The sequence below is a fragment of the Ischnura elegans genome, chromosome 1 (genome assembly GCF_921293095.1).
Source record: "Ischnura elegans chromosome 1, ioIscEleg1.1, whole genome shotgun sequence".
Lineage (NCBI taxonomy): Eukaryota > Metazoa > Arthropoda > Insecta > Odonata > Coenagrionidae > Ischnura > Ischnura elegans.
The window spans coordinates 142,630,544-142,648,575 of record NC_060246.1 but is presented as its reverse complement, the minus strand read 5'-3'; the positions used below and the strand labels follow the sequence as shown (position 1 = coordinate 142,648,575).

Here is an 18,032-nt window from a genome sequence, read left to right as displayed (position 1 = left end):
GTTGAAAGAAGATAAGGTCAGAGAGGACCAATATTTTTGGCAATGGATTCCTACGTGCAGGTAGGCACTTCAATTGACTTTATTCGAGGAATTATACTACTCTCATTCACTTTCAATTAGGAAAAGGTAATAAATTGTAAAATCAAAACCACTTCAAGATTTTTCCAAATACTATGTGGATGAATAGCCAATTGAACATTTAATTCTTGAAATTTAGGTGCAGCATCACGTATCAGCACTAAAATAACAAATATCTTGCAATTTTTCATGTATTAATGAGAGATAAAGAGTATTTTCTTTCAAAACTCCTAAAAACTTGTAGACACCGTTCATAGCCACTATAATTTTTACTGCATTTTAAATATTGAATTTAAAGTTCAGTTACAGTTGCATCCATTTTTAATCATTCCTGAAAAATTTCTGTTAACTAATGTATGGCATTGAATTAAAAATTTTTAGCTTTTAGCAAGACTGAAATGTTGTTTAGAATGCTCTTTAGATGAGCGGGTATGTAAGGGTGGAGGTAGGACCTGGTAACCCGGACTATGAGCCATCGGCACCTCACTTACCAAGGGAGCAGGCCAAGGCGGCTGTCTTAAATTGGGGGCTGTCAATTTTTTACTCCATTGTAACCGTTTAATTGTTAAAGCAGCATGCGACTTGTAACAGTGTCATCGCGATTGTTGCTCTTTCACCTTTTTCACCATGACCCACTGCCGTTCCATTCAACGGGCTTCCTCCGCCGGTCAAGCGGGGGCGTTGTGCTGGTGGCGTAACGTTCAGGATAATTTTCTTTTTATGCCACGCCTTTTTTAAGGCCCTTTAACACGGGGCACGTGATTACGCAGATAAGAACTGAATTAATTTCTCATTATGGCGTACAAGTTCGCGAATGCACGAACTAAATTAGAGCAGGATCTATTCTGCCATCTCACGTTCATACATTCTTGCATGTGTTCTAGCCATTCACCACTTTACATGACGCAATTTTTACTGCGTCTTCGTACGCACGTTAGATTGTGCAATTAGGTGCCTCATGTAAAACTTAACTTGAAGACTTGTTTCATTGGAATTATAGTCTACTGAACAGTGTTTACAAAAGAAAATGTTCTTGACTTAGCATAAAATGAGCAAAAGTTGCGCGGAAGATTCGCGACTCTCTTTATTTTTTAACAGGCACGAAAATAGTTGACTATCGTTATGCGATTACATGATTTTACGATATGGACTAGCTAGAAGAAATTGTGTCCATAACCGGGAGATATTGAAATTATCCCCGAATATTGAATGGAATTATAAATACTTGCTATATTTATTTCCAAGATCACGATAGCCTCCATGGTATTGAGGTGATCTAGAAAGTAAGAGGTAGGTGAATGGATACCAAAAGACTGCTATGGGCTGCATCGCCATTGACAGTGTTCGTTAGCGTATTCGTATCAAAAATATATGTAGACTGCAAATCAAATAATAAAAATTTAGTTGATAAACGTATTTCGGACGGAGAATTTCAGAATAGTCATCGAGAGCAAATTATGTATATGCATCATTCTCAAACTAGAATTAACTGAAAAAATAATGTGTGAGAAATGTAATTTCTTAATACTTAACGCTTACGATAAGGACTTATTTACATTTTTTGAGTGCCAAACATTGCTTGGTATATTTTTGGTAAATGTTTAGCCTTACGGGATTATACCCAACCGGATTAAAAATAATCATATTTATATATTGTAACCGGTGCCGTTTGGCTCGGTTCATGGGTGTTTAAATCGGCGTTTACGAGGTAGGGAAGGCTTATGTAATTTTTGCGAATGTGTGCGTATGAATGGGAGGTGAAGCGTGAATGACTCGGTGCTGTATTTTTCTATCCCCCTCCCACGATTCTTCCGCCTAGGAAGAACGGAAATTTCCGATGTGTACCTGATTCGCAGCAAGTTCTACCCCACCCCACTGTGAAACAAGAACACCTGCACATGGCAAGTTGAAGGTGATGTAACCCGCCAACCCCGCCCTCCACAGACATTGGCGAAACCTCCCCCCCTCCCCTACTGAAGAATAGCCGAGAACCTGCTATCCTGGGGTTTTCCCCCTGTTCACCCCCCCCCCCCCCCCAGAAAGTGACCCACGGGACTATAAAAGGGAAGTACAGACGACGACCAAGGTTCTATTCGGCTTGGAATCGCGGCCGGAGGCTCTGGGTCTCCGCTGATGCAGTCCTGTGGAAGGGAGAGAGAGAGAAGCAGCAATACGGGGAAGTCGACGTGAAATTTAAATACGGCAGTAGTTAGGAAAGAGGAGACGAGAGGGAAGTTTCCGGCACGCACAATAGAAAACGTCACTCCACGGCGCCCAAGGAAGAAGTTCTCTCATCCTACAGCGAGAGGAGACGCAGTAACGATTTATCGGAGACAGCCGAGGAAGCGTTATCCATCCGCAACTCAGAGAGAGCGATAAGTACTTTAGCTACCAATAACTCCCCCCAAAATTCAGAAGAACCAGAAGAGCCCCATTTCCCCCACTATTCAAGATAAGAAGAATTGTGATACATTCCCGTGCATTTTTTCATATTTTTTTATGCCTTCCCTTTTCCCCGTGTGTGTGAATGGTTAATTGTAGTTATTAGGACAGAAAGTGATCATTTGGAATTGGCGTTTGTCATTATTCAACCATTTTGCTATCTTTTACGCCAACAAATTGTTAAACAGAGTTTATTTTCTTTTGTTATCCATTAATTGTTGAAACAGGATATTTAACTGGCCAGTAGCAGTAGTTTAATATATTTTTATGCAGAGAATAATTCATTTATGTATTTTGTTGTTCATTTTCTAGTCGAAGTGTTTATTAAAAGTGTTGTTGAAATTGTAAACTGTTACGTAAGCCTTCGTCATTTCGTACGCGCCAGCCTCCATTCAGCAAGTGAACCCACCCCAAACTCACTTTTCCATTTCCGTTTCCCCCACCTTCCCTTATCCCCGAACCACGACCCGCTCACCTTGGGCGAACCCTCCAAAGAATCCATCCCCCATCCCCGAAGACCGGGCGGACGGGTTATAATATATATATATATATGTCATAAATATTTTTTTTGCATTATCCGAGATCACTATCTACCTCTCGGTTACACTCCCGCTATAGATTCTTATACACAGTTATTTTGCTCATTATTTATAGATAAGTTTTAATTCTTTGACTTTCGTTTAATTTCTTCAATACTTTGAAATGGCGTGACTCACCTGCTCCTGCATCTTCAAAGTTAATGAAATTTAATGTAAATGAAAAAGACTTACGGCTTGTGATATCATATTCACTTAGGTGATTGGTTTCTTCAAATGAAAATACAGATATAAGTCAATAAGAAGGTTTTAATTACAAAATTGAGTCACGCTAGCTGATATTATGTCTACACAGATAAATAATTTACAAACACCGCTTTGGATCACGCATATGACCTCTCATAATTATTTAATCACTGCTGATTCGATAAACCGCAGAGCTAAAAAAAGGTCGATCAACAAACAAATAGCATCATACTCCATTTCAGTTGGCGAATTTTCCTACCTTATTTAAATCTCATGGAGCTACAAAGCGATATATCCATAAAGAAATCTTACGTCAATGTTGGATATATTTCAACTAATACAAGATTTAAAAATTTCACTGCCAAGAATTGGATCGAGAAGTTATTTTGCTCTTTTCAATTTTGTTATAATTTTAAATCATAATTTTATTCCGCGTGTTGCAATTTTACCATTTCATATGATAATTCTTTTTAGAAATGAGGGCTGTTAACGATTTGTCAAAGCTAGATGATTAAATACATCATATTGCAATAGAATTGCCCTTTGGTATCTTATGTTTGAACATGGTTTTTAATATGTTATCTTCACATAGCCTATGTCTGATAGACGTAAAAAATGTCGATTTTTAAACAGAAACTGGATACTCATTATCCATTCAAAGCTATGTCTTTCAGTGTTTGGAGGACAAAATACCTAGACAATAATGACAGTGATAAAGGTATACGAAGCGAAAAATTGGAAATGACTATATAATAAGGAGCCATTCCCACTGAATGATATGGTCACCATAAATTGTAAAATTCAAAACCTTTTTCTAAGGTCCACTTGAATGAAACAGTACTGATACACGATTTGCTGCACCTCTTGGATGGAACGACAGTCAAACATTCTGAGACCCAAGAGGCTATCTCGCACACACTGCTCAATTTCTTTCACAAAAGGCATCTTTACATCATAGTCATTTCAGTGACTTACTTTCCAAACAATTTACATGCACCACTATTTAACGCAGAAGTGGGAGATCTAGCATGGTCCATTAAATTTCCACAGCTTATCATGTACTCTTATTTGGTTGACTTCCAATTGGGATTTCAGCTCATCCGGTAGCTCACCGCACCCGGCTTGGGCTCTTTCCGCCACTGGCCGAGGGACTGAAGAAGAAGGCCTCCAGTGGTAGGACGGGATCTTCTGTAGCCATTGTCAAAAAGATGTGCATGGAATAGGTGTGTATGTAGACGTAAATTTAAAAAAAATGTTTAAATAAAAATTAAGGTTTCTTCGCATTATTTATCATCAGATCTCCGCTTTTTAAACCCGTATGGCAGGGTGTCGTAGTCCAGGTCTCGTTTCCTCTTCGTGTAAACCACTCTGAAGAGTTTTGTCTCCCCTCGAGTGGCAACTTCGTGCTTATTAGTCCTATATATTCGATGTTTATATGTTAGTCGCTGCCCAGGAGCGCCTTCAAGGACCATCGATTTTAAAGTATCGAAGCACACCACTTCGTCGTTGGAGGAATTTATAGTGATACCACGGATTTTACACACTCTTTTCTCGAATTCGGGATTAATTTTGGAGCGAACTATGTATGCATAGTTTTTGGGACCACCAGGTACGTATTCCGAAATATAGCACCCCTCTCCTAGGGGTGAGAGTTCATCAGTCATGTCGCCGAGGTAGTCTCCCAGTCTCCGGGGCGCTGCGTGAACAATACCGAGTCTGTATCGTGGCACAAGGTCCGGCGTTCTAGTTTCTCCAAATATTTATACAACTCCAGTCTTGCATGGGCTGTGGTGTAGCCGGCTAAAGCAACGTTGCTACTCGGAGCGGGGGTGACAACTTCGGCAACCTCTTCCCAGTGGGCGTAGACTTCATCGTTCATTTCGACCATTCGAAGCACCTCGATGTGTCGACTTGATAACGGCGTGAGGAGATCGTCGAGTTTTCTGATTACTGTCGTGCGTCTCAGATTATCGCGTTTACCTAGCTTGCCCCAGAAACTGTTGAGACACATCTTGGCTAGTGATCTTCTTCCAGCGTTATATTCAACGTTGTTTCGGTCGAGGGCGACTCCTTCCCTAGCAAGGAATAGCTGTAAATACTGATCCTTCTGTTCATCGTTGGTACACCACGTAGGCCAACCACTAGCTTCTTGTTTAACACGCAGAAACTTATTAGTGTTGCTGACGAATAGTCCACCCTCGCCCGTTTCTCTAAATATTTGGTGATGTTATAATGCCACACCTCGTGTATTTTAAGAATTTTGTAACCCATCGCGACAGCCTTCACCTCGTCCGTGACCCAGGCGCTCTTTAAGCTCCTCTCCTCTGTATCATGGCCGCAAACTCCTTGATTTTCGTTCAAGGCGCAAGTTCTACAGAGAGGGAAGAATAACTTCCCATTTGCCTTCATTGGTAGAAAAGGGAGATATAGTTCATTCGGAGGAAGAACGTCACATTTTATCAGTCCTTCCACTTCCTCTAAAGGGGGACAATCGTCACCAACATGCACAACAGGGTGACCATCCGGATATGGCTTATATTTGTTCACAAAGGGATAGAGCGAGCATATGTCTCTGTATCGGATCTCCTCCCCTTCTGACTCGTTCACCTTGTGATACAATTTAACCGCGTTAGTTCGGCCCCCGTAAAAGCCGTCGCGAGGATTTAGAGGAGTTCCTGAAAAATCGGATGCTCGGTCACAAATGTTCTCAAATCACTGTCGCGATCAATCTCCCTCTGAAACTCACACTCCCACTTCTGCGTTACGGTATACCCCCTCTCCATGAAGAACTTCATTCTCCTCTCTGTCGATTCTAGTCGTGAGCGCATTGTTTCTGAGGGGCTGTTGGCTATGGGTTCACTTCCATTCTTAAAGCACTTAGGGCATCCGTGAAAAAAACAACCGTGAAATTCGAAGCTTTCTATCTCCGTAGCTGTTTCCACGTATCCGCAGACCTTTCTTCCTAAAACCTTTACCTCTCTCCCACTAGCAGCGTGACATATTTTTATCCCCCGCCGTCTCTCCTCCGACAAAAGCCATAGTATTGCTTTACGCGATTGCGTGTCCCCCCAATGGTAGCCACCTAGCGGGATGACGGCTATTTCACTGGCTCTTAGGTGATTTTTTCTAAACCCACGCATGCACGCACTGGCTATCGTTAGTGCCTCGCGAAAGGGATCAGTTTGGTTTAATATTAAAAAAGTCTTTTCTAAATTTGCTACAGGCAATGCGCAGTATATTCACATCTTGGATGCAATATTTGCGGATTTCCATTCTCATTTTAAAAACATAATCCGCAGCAACCAGTGAGTTGTACCAAGCGCGAAATTTATCCGCATCTTGTCGTGACATTCCTTCAGCGCCGTAGTGTCTCTGCGGAGGCATCGGTCCTTCGTAGTCTCTGTTCACATAAGTGTTGAACAGATGGGGAAAGTAACCCTTTAATAATGATTCGTCCAAGCCTAGTGTCGACGGGAGCTTTGATAACGGCATGGGGAGAAAGTTTATTGAGTCAATAAATCTTACTCCTTCATACTCGATACACATCAATTTACCCCCCGAAGATATTATTGATGGTGTCCAGCCCATCTTCTCCACCATTGTCTTAATGACGAAGTGGCTGTCATAACCCTTCCCATAGTGGGCTATGCAAATAAGCTCTTTAAATCCTTTTTTCCGCAGTGCCACCAGACTTTTCAGATTCCGCCACCGGATCGCAGTCTCCACGCGTTCTCCACAGCCTGAGCAATGCTCTAGAGATTCCACACCGATACAAGTCTCATATGATTTCTGTGCCACAAGGAAATTTGGAGTATAGAGAAAATTTCCCGATTTTCCAGTGGGATGTCTTGCGTGCATTCGATATCGTAAAAAATATAAATAAATTTAACTTTCGAGGACGCGTTTGTTTTTGCCACCGGCGACATGAAGCAATTTTTACCGGATTCGTGTCTACTCTTGCAGGCTTGGCAGTATATTTCCCCGTATAAATGATTCCCCTTCACACTGGTCACATTGTAGACTTTTTCACATAGCGTGCAATATTTAATTATATCACAAGTCGATCTTCCGCTCCCTCTCCTCTCTAGGTGCTTCGCGAAGCAACCGACCCCGTAAAATTTCCTTTTACATGAATCACACGCTACACTCACTGTGCTAGCGTCGCACGGGGGAGATGCCAGGCATCTGGGACACTCGGACCTACATTTATGAGCATATTGGTTGCTATAACCAACTCTGCAACTCCTACAGTAGTAGCCGTAGCTGAAGGCTCCCTGGAGAGAGGCTATGTAATTGAAATGCCTCTCCCCATAAATCAGATCGATGTACTTGCGAGCACGTCCATCCGAATTGAGTGTAGAGGGGCCCTCAAAGAGTACCTCTTTACCCTTGCGATCCCCGTAGACGGTTATTTTATAATCTTATAAATGCTCCTAAAAAGCGTTTAGATCCTCTATCCCGCCACCATTCACAAGGTTGACCCCCGCCCCCTTACACAGATCCTCGGCCCTCAGTCTGTATACTCCCTCCCCTCTTTACTGCCTTAAACATCTTGGCAGTGTCCACGTGACGCGAGATTCCAACGGATATTGCTCTAGCTAAACAGAGGTTATCGTCGTTTGAAATCACTACGATCGATTTCTTTCCTCTGCAAAACTCGTGAAACGTGCACAATCGATTTTTATTTCGTCGACCGCCGTTCGGCATCTCCACGTAAGTAAACGTAACTCGCAAAACCCCCTCAATATAAAGTTCTCGTTAGACTGAACCACCTTTTCAACACTCTTACATATCACTTCAGTGAAAAGCTGGTCCGCTCGTCGATAAGAGATATAAATCGGGTTCCCAGGGCTTTCAGAATTACTTATTGCTAGTCCAGCCTTACTGCTCGGAGGTACTCCACTCTTGAGTTCTGAACGGAGCGTCAAAAGACTCGTGGAGCCATTCAATGGGGTCTCCATTCTCGGGCACTGGTTTCAGCACGCACACTATTTCGCGTCCGTGGAGGCGAAAACTTCTGAGATTGCTACGATTCTCAGAAATAATGGTGAAATATTTGTTTTCGCCCCTTCCGCCCCACTGAGCGTCTCGATGATATAAAGGCGGCCCTGCTTCGTTAGGGGGTGAGGCGCAACATTCACTAGGAAATCCCTCCAGCTGTATATCCTCGCTCGATAGCTCACCGGTGAGTACGGGGATTTCCTCATCCATATCGCGAGTAAATTTATTTTATAGACTCAAATTTTTGAGAGTTAAATACAAAATCCCAATCCTCGAATCCCAGTGGATCGTCACGCGAAGCGACATCACTTGCCATTTGACTTAAATTTAATTCATCGAATGCCGTTGGCGGTCTCATCGTAGCACTAGAAGTTTCCATCGCTACGTTGTTAGAGTTACCAGTCTCAAGAGCGTGCAGAAATGAATCTTCATTTAAACGAGGTATGGATGAGTCGATGCCTTGAGCCAACGCCTGATTAGCATTGCTAGTTTCCTCAAGAGCCACCTCCGAAAAGGATGCGTCTTGAGCCTTCTTAACGTCCTCCACTAGTCTCACAAAGTCGCTTATGTCCACTTTCTCTTTAATCACTGTCATACGATGAACTAAACCGTCCAACGCGGCATTTAAAAGAGAGACAGTGTCATACGCTCCGGCACGGTGGGCGCGAATTATTTCCTTTGCAGGTAGACACGCAAAAATTGCTTCCATTGCGCCTACTCGATTTTAAATTCCCCACCGAAAAGTTGAAATTTCTTATTGTAAACACAACTCACGGCTTTCAGCCCCAATCAGGTCGGCTTCCTCCCTCGCGTAGTGGTGTCTCCAACCGGAACCCCGTAAGGAACTCCGATCTCGAAGGTCCAAACCCCTTAGAAGCTCCTTGCTCTACGGTGATGCTGGCTTCTCCAGCTTGCGAGTGCGTAGGCTAGAGTTGCTACTTCGGACTTATCACCGATGAGAAAAGTCTTGCCCACAACTGCTAGCTGGAGACAGAGAACAGAGTATCTTTCGCTAACTCTTGGAAAATACAGTGATCGACTGTACGACAACTACCCCCTTATATAGGAAGCCCTAGGGGGGCGACGCCTTCTTGAAAATATTCTCACTCTCGAGAGGAATGAAGAGGAGTTCTCACGCCGATTTCAAGTCACCCCCATCCACTACGCCGTCAAATGAAAACCCTCAGAGGAGCTCTTACTCCCTTTTCAATCAACCTCTCCACTATGTAGTCAAAAGTAAACCCCCGCCAATTCTACAGATGACTTTTTAATAAATGCACTCGCCAGTGTAAGTTAAAAAACCCTCTTAGCGACTAGTGGTCGGAGATGGAATAGATTGGTTTTCGTTGTTTCACAACAAAATTTTTTTCCACCTCACCGAACATTCCACTTGGTGACAGCGGCACCGTTTTTTCTCTTTTTCTTGCGTCGACCCTTAAAAGCTCGACTTTAGACGCGGAACCTATGTCGTTCTCTACAACACATGTGAATATCCATTAACAGGTCTGTCAATCGTCTTTGAGCGAGATTTTGAAAAACACCAGAAAAGGAGCAGTGACGAGCGCCGTACCCACCCCCTCCTCTCCCCACCACCAACTCCTGATCAGTGCTTAAAGTTCTACCCTCGTCATTCGGCGCTACCCAACGGTCACGGAAGCATCTCACTCTTCGCTCGAACGATTTACCATGGGTTACGTGGGATCACCAAAGTACAGCACTGAGGATATCGAACACGACGCAAGCATCATGTCCCATCCTCTCAATACATTGGTACTCAATTGTAGTTTCTGCAAACTATTTTCCCATTTAATTCATTTCAACGATGTAGGTAACGCTTGGTATTCAAATCATTTGGTAATAATATCTCTATTTCAGATTAGGATCGCCCAACAGGTTTCATGGAGTTCGGAGTTCGACAGCTCAGATGAAATCGAGCATGAGGTAAGCCTAGACACTCCTCCTAATCGGAGGTACTATCGCTCTCTTATTTTCTCTGAAAATATATCCACAATTATATTTTATTATTTATATTAATGGGGGTTAATACATTTATTTTAGCTGAACATAGTCAATGATATGTCGTGGGAGTCCGATTACTCAGATTTTGAGGAGTCGCCATCTATAGAGAGAGATAATTTTCACTGCTCCACACCTGTAGCGGCGGACCGGGATTTTCCTGACGGATTCTGGTCCCCCGCGCGTCTGACACCCGATGTAGAAGAGTTGAACAGCTCGGCGAACACCATAATCGTCAACGATCCTGCTGGTGGTTGGGAATGCCAGCAAATAGAGGTGTCGGAGCCGAGACTTGGAAATTACTCGGACCCACTCCTCAGCTGAGATGTAGCTCCCACTACTTCGCAGAGTCAGTGTACCTGCGTGGCGTGCACTGACAAGGGGAGACCACGAAACTTGCTCCGCCTTTTTCAATGCCGAATTTTTTATGGCCTTCAGAATGGTGAACACATCCCTGAACTAGTAGTGGTTCCGTTAAATGGGCCTTAGTTTGACTGTAATTAATTAATTTTCATGCGGTACTTTTCACAAGCCGGGTATAGTTTCATGATATCGCCTTTACTAACAAACGGGCTTGGTTGGGCAGTGGTTAGCGATTACGGCTACCACCCGGGGGACCAGGGTTCGAGGCTTCATGTTGGCTTTATATTTTGTTACCTTCATTGTGATCATATGGCGTCAACTTTTTCATTTATTTTAATTGCGACAAGTATAGACATGAGACTATTTTTTTATCATCATAATGGCGTTTAGGTATTTAAGCAGTGTCATTTCAAACCCGGAGATACGAAGACCACACTAGCAAGGGTCGGTGTGCGCCAAAATGTTAATTTATTTTGCTTATACTGATCAACTTCCACATTAAAAATGAAAACCACTCTCGCGAGAGCGCATGCCATTAAAGGCTCGCGGCGATCAACAACATGCGTACAGACATAATTAATAAGAACACAAAACGATTATAAAATGCCATATTTTTCGAATACTTGTAATTCACTTTACTCCAAAGGGAGTTTACTTACACAGTACCTATGTGCTAAAAGAACCATTCCGAAATATAATTTACATTAATAAATAGAATGAAATAAAAGTTGATGACCCTGGGCCGGGCGTGGCGGCGTATAAAATACGTCAATCTTCGAAAACCAAGGATTTCAATATCGTACGTACGTTCTGGACTAGAATGGTCTCGTGTATTCCTACAATGTGCTTTGACTGTCTATACTGAGAGTTTTCAAAGTTCGAGGTATTGTAGCTAATTTTTTTAATCAGCAAGAGGAACCCGTCACACGTGGCGTATAAATTACGCCGCGCAACCGGGCGTGTACCACCTGTGTACCTTTATATCTGTATCACCTATAAATGTTCAAGATTTTACTAATTTCTACAAATAAAGATTGATTTTAACAAAAATCGAGTGTTATTATATATGCACATGGGCAAAGTACGCCATTCGCCCGATTGTGTAGAAATAATAGTCGCGCCCGCTGGAGGGTTAAAAACAACAATTACACCAATTGTGCTCGCCGCTTCCCAAAATCTTGCGTAGCCCTTCCAATATAATAACAAGATGCCCACCAATAAATGTCATTTCTTCGAAAAAAAGCCACTGTTTTAGCCCCGCCGCAAATCTTTCGGTATGTTTTTTTAGGAGAGTAGAAAGTGGAGCCTTCACCTATCCGCGTCTGAAATGACACTTCTTAAATACCTAAACGCCATTATGATGATAAAAAAATAGTCTCATTTCTATACTTGTCGCAATTAAAATTAATTAAAAAATCTGACGCCATATGATCACAATGAAGATAACAAAATATAAAGCCAACATGAAGTCTCGAACCCTGGTCCCCCGGGTAGTAGCCGTAATCGCTAACCACTACCCCACCCAGCCCGCTTGTTAGTGGAGGCGATATCATGAAACTATACCCGGCTTGTGAAAAGTACCGCATGAAAATTAATTAATTACAGCCAAACTAAGGCCCATTCAACAGAACCACTACTAGTTCAGGGATGTGTTCACCATTCCGAAGGCCATAAAAAATACGGCATTGAAAAAGGCGGAGCAAGGTCCATGGTCTCCCCTTGTGAGTGCATAGAGGCCATAATGGCTGAAGTAGTTGAAAGATACCCGCAACTTTCAACCGATAGCCAAGCCTGCGCCTTCACAGTAGATAGTGTTAGCACCAACCGTACCTGCGAGTGCACTTTTTGCGACAGATGTAGCGCCGAATTTTTCCACCGACATAATAGCTAATTACGAGGAATTAGCTGATCTGTAAATTAAGAAAAATAAAGCTCTGTGTAAAGAACTCTCCGCTTTCAGTGTTTTGTTTCTCTTCCAACATACCCAACTCCCGTGCACCCTTCGACACTTCCCTATGCTCTTCCAACGGGCAAATAACGACCGTTTGCCTAATAGCACTTGGAAGCGCGTGAGGACTTCCCACCCCACCGTAAAATTAGGGCGACAAGGAGTCTGGACCCTGAGAGGTGACATACCAACGAATGGGTAAGGTCAGTGCGGCATGCTGCCAGGAAAAAGCGTTAAGTTACAGGTCCCGGGGGACAGCAAATTCCTCTCAACCACCCCCCAGCTCCAAAACCACGTAAAACACCCTCTCGGTTCCATAGAACAAAGGGGGAGGCGGGGGCCCTAGGACAACCCACTTCGTCTCCATAGCACAGGTGAAATATTCTTCTCCCCTCGGTTATATAGTCTTGGCGACAATCAGTCTCACTCCCTCCCCCTTCTCCTCACTCCCCTCGTTTTGAAGTCCCAACGACGTAAGGGCCTCCCCCTCCTAGTCTTCCCCACCTCCTCGTTCCGAAGTGACAGGGACGTAGCGGTCAATGACCTCCCCCCACTCACTCCCCCACGTCCTCGTTCCGAAGTGCCAGGGACGTAGAGGTCAATGACCTCCCCACCCCTCATGTTCTGAAGTGACAGGGATACTACTAGGGAGTTGTTTCAGATTACACGGAGATGAAAGGCAAAACTTGAACTTATTAAGTTTTTGAACATGAAATTTTTTTATTCCGACGAGAGAAGATGGCGAGCTAGTTCACGATCACTCTCTTTTTTTTAGGAATGGCAACTGGTTGGACAAAAATGTTGATATCCCTGATGTATTTCGCAACCTTCCAAGCACCTCGGGTTCGTATTTTCCTAGTATTTTAATGGTGACATGGGTCCCCTGGAATATTGTTCTAGTAGTCTTATTTTTTAACAGGTACTTCCGATATACAAAGAGGTAGGCCAAGTAAACAATTCACTGACGTTACTACGCGCTCCAAAGTTAGGAAAACGAAGTTGCTTGAAGTCAATTAATTTGCAGGAGTAGAAGAAGAGTTAATCTTTCAATTCTCAACAATTTTGAGACATCTGTCTTGCGGATTTTTGATTGATCCGGTAAAATTGAAGAAGTTCTGCTTAGAAACAGCGGAAAATTTTGTGAGACATTATGATTGGTTTTACATGCCACCCACGGAGTACAAAGTGCTTATACATGGTGCAGATGTTATCGAGTCGGCTCTTCTTCCTATTGGAGAACTATCGGAGGAGGCCCAGGAATCTCGCAATAAAGATATTAGAAAATACCGCGAGCATCACGCGAGAACAATATCTCGAATTCATACGAATGAGGATATTTTCCGGTGACTGATCCTGACATCGGACCCTTTTATAAGCACATTAGGAACTGACTGAGCTAATGTCGGGGCCTTAAAGATCTTTCGCGGGAGGTTCGTGATCTCTTGGCCTTGCAAGAGTGTCAAAATTCTGCGAGCGAATGCGAAGAGGAGAGGGATGGGTGGGATTGAGAAGAATCTGATGATGAATAATTATAATACATAATTCGTAAAGTTATAAAACATTAACCATGCTTATATGAGAATAAAAGATTCACTTAAATACTACTTTGACATTTATTTAAAAATTGCTTTTAGTCCATAAAGAAGAACCTCACGAAATCTGGAAATCGCACCTCTTTAACGTAAGTCAATGAACCCAACAACCCTACTTTAGCCTTTTTTGTTTATTGACTAATTTCAAAGATAATTAGCTCATACTTTATAACTAATTATCATTTATTTTCATGTATTATCATGATTTGCGTTCTTCTATGCAGTCAGCGTTACAATTAGCCAGTTAATAAGTTTAAGTTCCACGTATCGCCTAAAATAAGGTTTTTTCGTGAAAATAACTGCAGAAACGAAAAAAGCATTCCAAAATACGTGTAGAGAGCAATTTTCAAAGGCATCCAACGAAAATATGATTTTTGTCCAACTTTTTCGCGATCCGGGCCACTGTGCGCCGCCTTTCTTTCTACCCTACCCCTCTTTTTACTCCTCTCAACCCCCCGTGGATTTCCCGCACCTCTTCACTTGTATCTTTTCCCACTGTCTCCACTCTGTACGCCTGTTTCCCACCTCTTCTTCAAACATGTCAAATCCTACTCCACCCCTTTTTTCAAAGGTAAATTTTGGTTTGTTATTTATTTGTAAATACTGTTGAATATTTTTTGTTAATTATTGGTTACGTTGATTAATTTTATTAAATTATTTATCCTGTTATTGTAGTCCTCTGTAATTGGCCTCGTGCTGTTTTTGGATGAAATAAATAAATAAATAAATTGTACCAGATGATGGTTCTGTGAGCCGAAACGCATCGTACGCATTAAAATGTTGACGAAAATTGCTACCAGATTGTATTTAAACGAATGTGAAATCTTCTGTATATTTATTCGCATGTTGTTGTTTGATAACTTTTACGTTTTATATGACCTTTATTCCTGAAATAAGGATCTCCAAACAAAAAATTCCTATTATCAAAAATGTGTCTCCGCTTTTGCATCAAATTTTCACCTTGGAACTAATTCACGGGTAATATTTCCTTGCCTTATTAAATGGAGTGCAGAAAGTTTCACAAAGCGGCTCAGTACGTCTTCCGACAAAATACCATCGGCGATATTATCTCTCAAATTTGCCAATGTTCCAGTAACGCATTGCGGAAGTCTGTAGCACTTCGTCAAAGGAATCACTCTGTCTCGCATAGTATCATTCGATATTCGAGCATATCTCCTCTCACAATTTCATAAAATCTGTGGTGGTGGAGTGAATACTTCCGCAACCCTATCTAACTCATAGCCTATTCGTTTAGTTTTGCGAATATATATATATTTATAGGGCCCGGGACCCCCCTGAAAATCCCCTCTCTCTCCTGATTGACTTTCGGACAGCAATCTTTGAAGTGCATGAGACAGTTTAAACACTTATTTACAGCTTCATGTTGTAAAACTGTTTTCAGTAGTAATGGGGAAAGCCAAGCAGAGAGAAGAGGGAAGATTCGTGGAAGACGCAGCTCACCAAACGAGAAAGAAATTCTTCCTATGGGACCCAGCCTATTGCCAGATTCCTCTTGCTGATAGGAGTGAGCCTATTCGGCCTATTCTCTCTCATCCCGATGTAAACATCGTCTTCCCTTCCTTCGATGCTTGGGGGACTAACAGAGTTAGGAAGAGGGGGAGCGGGAAGGAAGGGGGATAGGCAAGGTGACCTTGAAAGTGATCCCTCTCGCCTCTTGCTAGCTACTCCGGGGTCATCTACCTGCTTTTTGATAATTATAACTGTCGATACGATTTCCTCCTATGCCATGAGCCCTCTAGAATATACTTACTCTATGGTATGACCCATAATTATTTTCAAACTCCGATGAAGCATTCATCGCCAATAGGCAACACTGATTGTGAGACTAGTTGGTGATGACTTCCAATCAATACTCCTAAAACCGAAGCTCAACATTTTGACTTACTTTTCTCTTTACTCTACCTCCAGATTCTCTTCCTCTAGCTGATTTTTTACCCTGCTCTTTTACAATCTTTCTTTCTTTCCTTTCTGCGGCGCAAATAAAAAGAAAAGAAATGTTCACGATTATTTTTTATTTTAGTAGCCAGGTAAAACGGAGCCGTTCACTCATACCCGAAACCGTTGCTTTTTTTAATAATTCGGAAAATATATGGGAGGCAGAAGTTATGACGAAAAAAACTCGATACTTTTTATTTATTAAGGCTTATTTCTCTTGAGTTGGAGACCTTATTAGAGTTTTGGCTCATTTAGTCCTACAGGAAAGAACCGCTCATTAAAGAAAGGCATCGCTCACCAGAAACGAAAACGAACTATGCGAGAGCTAAGAGTAGCTGTTATGGGGCGACCTCCTCGGCAGTAATGCGTGACGACTTTTACTAACAGGTTTAAGGGTGAAGGCCATTGATTTTTCATCCCTTATTGTTCGAAAAGTATGCGGTGGATTAATGAGCAAAATATAAGGGTCCCTTTACTTTCAAACTTTATCGTAATCGGCATATTTAAAAAGAAGTGGAAAACCTTGAAGGTATAACCTATTGGAGTAGGGGTCTTCGAAATTTAGTGTTTACAATTTCACTAAATAATGATTTGACAACAAAATTGATATTATTCACCCTTTTTCCCCTCATCGAATCGAGCCAATGTCTAGCAGACAAGCGCCAATGGCGGAATAAAGCCACTTTAAAAGCCATCAGGACCAACGCGACGAGAGAACGTGAGTATGGGGGGTTTGGGGCGACCAAAGACAGCTGCAAAGTAAACTCCAAGGGCAAAGTTACGTCATCCGAGAAGTTTTCATTCCAGTTACGCTCGCAAAAAATCGCAGCGTCCCATATTCAAATAATAACAACACGTTTTTCCTTTTCCAAACTCTCCGATCGCCTTGGAAGGATGTCTACGGAAACGATACGATCGCTGTTCTAATGGTACCTGCGCATCATCAAGTTTCCAACAGCCTAATACAATAGGGTGGTTTCCTATTATTTTTTTATTGCCTTAATCGAAAGATTATTACTCCTGGAGTACACATTTCACAGTTTTAGATTTTTAAATGATAATATCTATTTTTCGCGATTAAATGAAAAGTGAAAATTTTCAAGCGCGCGAAAACGCGACGCGTTAGTAGGAATGATGGGAAATCTCTCCGTACGTCGTATTTCTGGTTCCCCCTCCGCGCGGTGAGGTGACCTTGAGGCGAGGCTTAGCGCTGATACGTCGCAGGCTGCCAGCGGGTAGCCTAGTGCCCTGCCGCCTGGTAGCGCTTGGCTTAAATAAGGATTATTAATACCTTATCAAACGAGGAAAACTTTCCGACCTTAGCCAGTTTTAATAAGTGATTATTAAGACATGTTTCCCTGAGCTCTGCGCCTCATGCATGCATTGGTAACCTCAGACGATGTATAACTCCTATCTTCTCCTATAGAAACTAGGTCCCTGTGACGTCACGTGGAGTGGCATCGCATGGGCGCCAATCTGGCCCTTTTCAAATGAGGATAAAAATGGACCATTGCCATTCGTCTAAACCGGCATTTATAAAACGAAATAATTTGTATATTATGAATACACTAATGGTGTGTAACGAATCGCAATTATTGCCTTTTGTTTTCTTTGATGAAGGAAACTACCCTATTATCGAATATTGAATAACAATCCCAATGTGAAATCCATCCCGCTTGATAAATAGTGATGATATGATTGAACATCCTTTTCGGCAATATTGTTTTACGGGCTCGCCATAATGAAAGACAAACACGAGCGCAAATTTCACACACATTGATAAATGACTATTAGCATGACTCCTTACACAGCAATACTTCCAGCGTTGATACCATCCATGTCACCACTGCTTCG

The 18,032-nt window shown here is 42.3% G+C and overlaps 1 protein-coding gene across 2 annotated transcripts in view; it reads left to right on the top strand.

Moving 5' to 3' along the window:
- The first annotated feature begins 2,187 nt into the window (after positions 1 to 2,187).
- Positions 2,188 to 18,032, top strand: part of LOC124171276 (sodium-independent sulfate anion transporter-like) — a 71,081-nt gene continuing 55,236 nt past the window's right edge. The window contains exon 1 of one of the 2 annotated variants that reach the window (XM_046550435.1): positions 2,188 to 4,525. The gene's annotated coding sequence lies outside the window, so the exon portion shown is untranslated. The other variant, XM_046550448.1, reaches the window with a different exon arrangement.